Source organism: Cryptomeria japonica, chromosome 10 (assembly GCF_030272615.1).
Source record: "Cryptomeria japonica chromosome 10, Sugi_1.0, whole genome shotgun sequence".
NCBI classification, from domain to species: Eukaryota; Viridiplantae; Streptophyta; class Pinopsida; order Cupressales; family Cupressaceae; genus Cryptomeria; species Cryptomeria japonica.
Genome location: NC_081414.1, coordinates 250944386 through 250954336, shown reverse-complemented (window position 1 = coordinate 250954336; position 9951 = coordinate 250944386).

Sequence of the window (9951 nt, the reverse complement as noted above, 5' to 3'; positions counted from 1 at the left end):
AATGATTACATAATACCCTATATATACCCTATAGAACATATCTGGGTCAGCCACAAAAGATTACATTTACCAATGCTGGAAAATAAAACGTGTAACTAGGTTGACCCTAAGAATGAAATAAATTCTTTCAGAGAATAACAACCAAGAAGTAAAGATCCATAGGACGGTTAGCCACATGCCAAAGGAAATCGAATAAGACCCCAAATAGATCCACATGCCAAGAAACCACTCCAAAAATGAAGGAAGACCAACTGGTAAGCACACGAACTATCCCGAAACCCAAAAATAGTCAACTGGGAGCGATAACAAGCTAAAAAAGAATCCAAATGGACTGAAAATATGGAATTAAGCACATGAACCAACTTGGAAACCAAAAATAGGATCTGCAATGAAAAGCAAGCAACTACCAGCACCTACCGACAGGAACTCATAAAACTGCACACTAAACTGAACAAGATCTAAATTGAAAGGACATATTTTTGGTCGATGCAAGATTGCTCATAGACCGGGGATGCTCCTACATCACAAATACTCTACAGATAAATTATAAGAAATATTTCATTAATAACAACATCCTAATAACATAATAATATTTTTGAAAAGTCGACTACTCTATGAAGTTCATTGATTCTAGGGATTAAGTATTGATTTTTAATAGCCTTCTTGCTTGATGCATATATGTGATGTGTCACCTTTCTCTTCACTAAAACTACAAATTAAGTAAAGTAACTTGAGTTGGTTCTACTATTTCCCATGTCATTTAGTTACTTCATTCCTTTTTCAATCCAATCATTATGCCTCTGAGGAGGGAAGTAAGGAGTAGTGATGATGATCTTATTATCCTCTTCTAGCTCAATGAAATGCTCAAAGCCTCTATCTAACAATATCCCAAGGCGAATATTTCCAAATACATTACCATCCTTTTCCAAGATATATTATACATCTATTTAATACACCTTACCATTGATGGCTTTTTTCATAGTCAGCAAACATTAAGATACCTATGTTACTTACCCATGGCAAAAATACTCTCCATTATTTTAGTAAATATAATATTTGGTGCTATATTTTTCATTCCTTAATGTTAACATATTTCCATATTTGTGAGATCTTTCCTAAATAATGCAACCATTAGATACACATGACCATATCTATGTTGCATACCAAAAGCATAGAAATCATACTTCATATTATATCCTCCTAGATTAAGATTCGACTAAAAGATATTTATAGTGTATTAGATAACATCATTAACCACCATTGCATTGAACCCTTCAAAATCCTTTTATTTTGAGAAAATGTTTTCCCATATGTCCCTCATTTATGAAATTATGGGTAGTATTAATATCAATGAGCATAGTCACCTTTTGACTTTGCAAAACCCCATAAATAAAAATCTTAGAGTAATAGAGAGTGTAGCAAGAGTGTCTCTTGTTAATATATCCTTCCTCAAATTTAATTTGTCTTCCTCTCTAGTTTTTAGTTTGGGTTCATGTAATGCCCCGCCAAGGAACCGCAAAGGATCTAACCTAACTAACTCAACTAAGAAGAGAATTTTTTTTTTTAAAACATCTTAATGAGAATCCTAATGCAATGCTCAATAAGAGATAGCTTAAAAAAATCAAATGCACAATCAAAAAGAAATAAAAACCAAAGCATCCTCAAAGGTTCCTTAACATTGTTACTAAACAACTCACAAAAACATGAAAGAAATTATATCTAACATAATTACTAATTAACCATACATTACAAGATGATTAATAATGAGAAAGTTAACACATCCTAAAAGATTCATTCCCATTTGATTACATAATGATAAGAGATTGAATGCATTCATTTAACCTTAAGTCTAGGTTCATTTTAGGACCCAAATCCAAATGTTCATAAAATGCCTTGAATAATAAATAACTAACACATAAACTATCATGTTGATGGGTGTTTTGACACACTCACCAATAGTCAAGTAATTTATGTGAACACTCACCACCTCTCCTAAAAAGCACTAAGTACTCCAAGGTCTCTATAGTTGGGTCTCAATGGTGATGGGCAGCTCAATTGTTGATGTGATTGTACCTGTCAAGGGCCCTGCTAGTTGAAACAACTTTGAATTACCTAGTCTTTTTTTTCGTTTATTTGTTTATTTAGATTTTCTCAAAATAAACGACAAAAGATAGATTAGGGGAACAAGGAAATAACAATGAAATCAATACAATAACAACTAAATGATCCACAAGGTTAGAATTTTGTAATCCAAATATTATCAATATCACAAAATCAACATTCAACTAACAAGCCCCCCGAAAGTATATAAAGTCAGACAAATCTACACACCAACAGAAATCAATGTCACATAACCAATAATCTCCCTATCAATTTAATCTTCATATACCATTTACATGCACACTATGATTCATAAAAATAACAAAGCATCCAAAAAGAACTAGTTGCTGATTCAAATAATAGAAGTTACTAGATTATGAAGAACATAACCATATAGAACACACAAGTAGATCAGACAATCCACAAGTTTATTTTTGTATTAAACTTCAAAGCGTATCACAAAATCTTCTAAACTCATAAAAAACCTGCATAAAAATCTTTAATGGAATCTCTAATTGGACCTCAAATCATCAATTCACGGACCATCATAATGGCCCAAGTTCTACAATTTATAGAGTTTTGCCCTATATCCTAGGAAAGAATCATCCCTACATATTAGGATTACAAAAAGGAAGGAGCTACAGTCGACATGCAAGTCGCTACTTGAAAACTCCAGTTAAGTGTTAATAAACTGGTATTACATGTCCACTTCCAAAATGGTGCTTCGACAACAAATATTTCAAAACATGCAAAAATGGTGCTCCAAAAAGCAAGTCTAAGATACAACTCTAGTTGAAAACTAAATTGAGATGGCATTGGCGGTGACCCAACATGCATTCATCCTCCAGAACTACATGTTCATCATTCACTTCTTCTTATAGTTCCCGTAGTTGTTGATAAAGAATTCCAAGGAAGCAACAGGTGGATCGACAGTATAACTTATCTGAAACTTAGATACTCTAAGTATCTCTTTTACGCTTTCTACTTTGTCAACCATCACATCCATTAAAGTTTCATCTTTCTGGCATTGGTATATTATATACATATACCTATTCATTACATTTGCAGTAAACTCACCAGTCTCTGAAAAATGAGTCACAACATACAAATTCCATTGGCTGAGTACACTCTCTTGGTGTAATACTTTGTTTCGCTTGAGACTATGACCATGACCTCCCAACAATTTAGTAAAAAAAAATTCATACTGTCGTTAGTGTGATTTAGGGTACCTGCAAATGCAACACAAATACTCAATAGATCATTACAAGCATGGTTAGCAAATTGAAATCAAATGAAAGATAAACCATGGCAAAGCAACCTATTATCTTCTAAGAGATGCAAGTGTGGATTTTGCTCTCAAATCTAGATGAGCAATCCCAGTGACTTGACTACACCAAGATGAAGGATTTAAAATGATATGATGTGCAAGATAGATGAATGCATGATTAAGCTAGATTGATCCAAGAAGCTAATTTTGCTAATGATATGCATTGATTATGCTAAATGATGATCAAATTAAGCTAGATCTAAGATCCAATTGCCTATAATAACAATGCTTAAATGAAATGCAAAAGGGGATATGCCTATAATAACAATGCTTGAGATGGGATGAGATGGGATCCTTTGTGCTCCAAAATGGGGGATATTTATAGGATTTCCAAGGCCAAGGATGAAGTGGCAGGAATCAACGGTCAAGATTGAGTCTGAATATATCAAGGGTCAAATTGGAGGAGGTTGGAGAAGAGGTTGGAGGGAGGGACACTTGTCATCTCTGTGGTGACAAGCGTCAAGGAATCTTGCTCACAAAAGGGCAAGTGTCCAAGGGAAGAGATATGTGGCAAAAGTGGCATGTGTCTCGAGGAGAATATCCAACCCATAGTAGTTAGGATAAGGAGGTTAGGATGGGGTTAGGTTAGGGTTTAGTTAAAACCCAAGATTAGGTGGAATGGGTTAGGTTATGGGGTGGTTAGGTTAGGTGGTTAGAATTTAGGAGGCATGTGGGGAGTTTGAATTTAAAAATTCAAATAATAGGAAAAGGCTAATTAACTTTCAACTATTCATAAATTGATTTATTTTAATTAATTAGGGGATTAGAAGAAATGAACTAAATGGGGGGGGGATTAATAAATTTAGATCAATTAATCAAAGGGACTATTAAAATGAACTTATTTAATAAATCCTTAGATTTGTTAATAAGTAGATGAACGGGGAATTTAATCAAATTTCTAATTAATTCAATTAAATTGGGAAGGGGGATTAATTAAATAATTGCTTATTTAATTAATTATCTTTAGACCATTTTTAGGTGTATACATTTTGCCCCTCTTTGAAGCGAGGTGTGATGATATGTTGATTAAAAGAATAATCTCAATTTGATGATATTGATATGATATTGGTTTGATAGGATGCCCCAGACATTGATTGATAAATTGGAATACAATGATGCCCCCTCGAGAGATCAATTGAGATGATGGACCTTTGGAGTGTTTGAATCTTTGCGAAATTGATTTCCCAATTAGAAATTATTTGATTTTTGTAACGTTGACTGATGAAAGTGTGAGTTATTCGATCACTGTGATGTGGTTCTTGATGTGATGATTGATAGAGTTTGATTGAATGGATAAGAATGAGAATAACTAATAAGATTGAGATTAAGTCTAGTTCCAGGAATGACACTTCCTGTATAAGAAAAAGATGATCAAAGCGTCTAGTTTCAGGAATGATATATCCTGTATAAGACTTGATCAAAACGTCTGTTTCTAAGAAAGATACACAATGCATAAGGCATGATAGAATGGATCGAATGAGATGGATTGATAGAATTGATAAGACTGATTGGATAAAGAATTGACATTTTATTGATATCATGTTGTAGGAAGATTCAAATATGTTGAAGTTTGCACATTCAAGGGAATAACATTAGATTCGCTTTGGGTTGACAACATCTGGAGAGAAATGAGTCATCGTTCAGATTATGTATACACCTATGATGATACAATGATATTTCTTGTGATAGATTTGGCCTTGTATAAGATGAGATTTTGTGATCCTATGCAAGAATGAAATGCAAGCTAAATGCAAATGCAATGCAATGTTGTGATCGGACCAGTCATTGGGTTATTGCTTTGTGTCATCATTGAGATTTTTAAAATGTGGGAAGTGAGTGCAAACATCGATGGTATAATTGAATCATGATGACCTGAGCACTACTTTCCTGGGTTTTGATATTACAAGTTAGCATAAGCATCGAGGTATAATTGAACCAAGATGACCTGAGTGTTGCTTGCATAAAATAGGCAGTATTAACCATTTCTATAAGCAAATCAGAAATGTCTTTGATGATACTCCGATGATCATGTCCTGAGGCAAATATGCACATGTTAATGATTAATTTTTAGACAACAAACAAGAAAAAATATCATGTTCCTCTAGTAAAAGACATCCTAGAGGCACTCATAAATCATGATAGCAAAAAATCAAGATATAAAAGGTGAACCATTGTTGATAAAGTGTTAAAACTATTAGTCAAAAGATATCATCCATTGATATATGTGTGGCATGCTGAGACTGACATGTGATACTGTGATGGGTGATAATTTGATCATGTGTTCAATGTTGGATGCGTCTTAGTTTTTCTTGACAAGAGTTGTCTAACTATTGTTCTACCCGTTGGATTAAGTTCAAAATGATGGAGAATTTTGCCCCCAGCTAGGTGTAGGATTTTGCCCCAAGCCTAGAAACCAATTTATTATGATATACCCAATGATCAAAACCATGGTGAGAAATCACTTGCAATGCCTACATATGTATAAGGGTTTATTTATGGATATGAACATCACTGACAGAAAATAAAATGCAAGTGGAAGGATACATGAACTAGTATATGGAAGAGCTAATTGACAGATAGCGCCTATTGCCAGGTATTCACCATCTGTTTTTATTGCACTTTTTCTCATATTTGATATTTTTTCTCTGTTTTCGTTGTTTTTGTATTTTCTGATTTTCTACTATTTTTGGACTTTTTGCTTTTGCACTATTTCTGATTTTTCTGCTTTTTCACTATTTTTGGATTTTTCTTCTTTCTCTCTATTTTTTTTTTTCTTCTTTTTTTGACATAAAATTTCTTCAGATGCATGCTATTGATGGTTCTTCAAACTGATCCTCATCTTGTGTTGATAGATGATATGCTCCTGACCCAAATACTACTATGACCACAAATAGACCCAACCAATTTGGTTCAAACTTCCCTTTCTTTTTTCGATTTGTCTAGTTGTGTGGATTTTTCTTTAGTACTAGTTCTCCAACTTGAAAGGCTCGTGGTTTGACCTTGTGATTATAACTTCAACACATTCTTTGTTGATACACCTTTAAATGATCAAAGGAATTTTGATTCTAACTCTTGTAGTTTAGATACTCATTGTTCTTCATCTGGGATAAGGTCTTTTAATGATACTCATAGAGAAGTTATCTTTACTTCTATTGGTAGTATTGCTTCTCATCCATAAACAAGAGAGAAAGGTGTGGCACCTATTGGTGTGTGGATACTAGTACGGTAGGCCCATAGAGTAGGGTTCAATTGAATGTGCTAATCTCTGCCAACATCATTCACTGTCTTTTTGAGGATTTCAAAAATAGTTTTGTTTGATGCTTCTTCTTGTCTATTCCTTTTGGGATAATAGGGTGTGGAGAATTTAAGTTGGATCTTGAATTTCTCACATAGCTCTTGTACATCATGATTCTTGAATGGTCACCCATTATTAGTGATAATTATCATGGGTATGTCATAGCGACATATGATGTAGTTCAATATAAATGTAACAATATGTTTTCCTGTGATATTTGTGAGAGGTACCTCCTCAATCTATTTTGTGAAATATTTTGTAGCTACAAGGATGAATTTGTGACCATTGGATGAAGGAGGATGCATCTTTCCTACTAGATCAAGACCCAATTGGCAGAAAGGACAAGAGGTTGCCAAAGAATGAAGATCTTATGTTGGTGCATGAATTAAATTTCCATGGATCTAATATTGTTTGCATGTTTTAGCTATTTGAAAATAATCTCATTCCATAGTTGGCCAATAATATCCCAAAAGTATGAGTTTCTTCGAAAGGGTAAGACCACTTGAATGAGTACCACAAATGTCATTATGGACTTCATTTAAGGCCTTCTCAGATTATTCTTGCTCGAGACATCTTAAGAGAGTACCATCCAGACCTCATTTAAAAAGGGTATCCGCGACAAGAGTATAATGGGAGGATTGGTGAATAAACTTTCTCTTTTGGTTCTTTGACAAGTCAGGAGGGAGGATATTATCTTTTAGATGTGTATAAATTTTACCATAGCGGGAGGAATCATGCCCAACAAGGTGACAGATAGTTTCAGAATCAGGACAATTATGAGGAGGGTAAAACAATTCTTCCACCAAGAATTCATAACGCTCTTGATTTTCCTATGTCTGAAGTAGAGAAGCAAGTGTTGCCATGGAATCTACTGCTTTGTTGTCATTCATCAGAATTTGCTCAAAAGTTATTTCAACAAAGTATTTCTTGACATCATCAACCATCTTCTTATAAGTCATTATCTTTTCATTCTTTGTTTGATAATCATCATTGATTTGATTGATGACGAGTTGAGAGTCTCCAAAGACCTGTAGCTATGTAATGTTCCACTCTATGGCCATCTTTATTCCTGTGACTAAAGCTTCCTATTTAGCTATGTTATTGGTACATGGAAACCTTAATTTGTATGCCTTTAGAATTGTATGACTTTGTGGTGTGATGAATAGAATGCTTGCTCCTGATCCATGTTGTGTATATGAACCACCAAAGTACAATTACCATATCTTTGTGGTGACCGTTGGGATATTAGCATCTAGAAATTCAATGTGTAAAGGACGATCATCTTGAAAGAGTGCCTCTGCTAGTTGGTCTGCAATGACTTGTCCCTTGATATATTTTATATCCACATACTCAATATCAAACTCGCTTAAGATCAATGTCCATTTTGGTAATCTACATTTTAATGTCGCCTTGCTAAGAAAATACTTCAATGGATCAATTTTAGCAATCAACTTGATGGAGTGAGAGAGTACATAGTGTCTCAATTTTTGAGAAGAAAACACTACCACCAAGCATGCTTTTTATGTTGATGAATAGTTGATCTCATATCCCACTAATGTTCTGCTGATGTAGTAGATAGCTCATTCTTCTCCTTCATTATCATGTTGTGCGAGCATAACTCCTAATGATACTTATGTGGTTGATATATATAGTAACAATGAATTTCCTTGAATTAGTGACATTAGGGCTGGTGGTTGCATGAGATATTCTTTGATTTTGTTGAATACTTCTTCACATTGATTATCCCATTTGAAATGGACATTCTTGTGCAATAGATGAGTAAATGGTTGAAATTTATTTGCTAGTCGAGTAACAAATCTTCTGATTGACTATAGTCTTCCTTGGAGTGATCTGGGTTGATTTATATTCCTAGGAGATGCCATTTCCATGATTGCTTTGACCTTGGTTGGATCTACTTCGATACCTCTAATTGAAACAATGTATCCCAATAATTTACCTGAAGTGACACCAAAGGCACATTTCTTTGGATTGAGCCTTAGCTTGTATTGTTCTAACCAGTCAAAGATCTTTTCCAATATTACTATATGTTCCTCTTTGTTGTATGATTTTGCAAATATGTCATCAAAATGGTCCTCCATAAATGTATGCATCATGTCATGGATTATAGTTGCCATGGCTCTCTGATATGTAATACCCGCATTCTTTAATCCAAATGGCATGACGTTCCAATAGAAAGTACCCCATGGACATGTGAAAGATGTCTTTTCTTGATTTGTTGGAGATATTTTAATCTGATTATATCCTAAGAAACTATCCATTAGAGAAAACATGGAATGTACAATAGTTAAATCCATAATGATGTCAATACTAGGCAAAGGAAAGTCATCATTTGGACATGCATTATTGAGATCTCCGAAGTTTGTACATACTCTAATACTTTTATCCGGTTTGGAAACAAGAACTAGGTTTGATACCCATTGAGGATATGTTATAGGTCTGATGAATCCTACATCCAATAATTTTTTTAGTTTTGCTTTGACAAAAAGAGCGATATGATGATGCATCTTCCTTAATTTGTGTTTAACTGGTTTGACTCCTGGACTGATATTTAGGTTATGCATAATAAGATCTGGATCCAACCCTGGCATGTCTACATATGACCAGGTGATATTGATTTGGCATCATTTGAAGAATTCCATAGACTGTTGCATTTCTTGTTCTAATAGAGAGGTTGCTGGATGTAGAATCTTTGGTTGCTCTGTTGTCCTAATGTTAACTGTCTCTATTGGTTCGATCAATATGGATGACCTTTCTTGATAGTACTTAGGTAAGGTGTCAAATCTCCCATTTTTTGGTGCCTCAAGGATGTTTTCACCGTTAGATGCATCCTTTCTTTTACTTTTCTTAGGTCTAATGTTGCCAATAAATGGTTTTCAACATTAGACCTGATATTGCTTTCTTTATTTTCACTTTTGCGACTAGGAGATTCGGCAACCACTTGACTGGAAGATGCATTGTTGAAATCCCTGGTGAAAGTTGTTGCAGGTTCAATTGCATTAAGATATAAGGATATGACATGGTCATTAGGAAAGGTATCAATGGCATCATGTCTTTCATTTTCCTAGTCAATAAGTTTAGGATGGATTAGAGGTAATGGGTTCTTAGGTTGAGATGCTTTGAAGGTATTAAGGGTCATGATAGAGATTTCAAAATTTTCAATATGTATTTCAATGTCTAGAATGATACTCTCGTCAAAATGACCTATCGC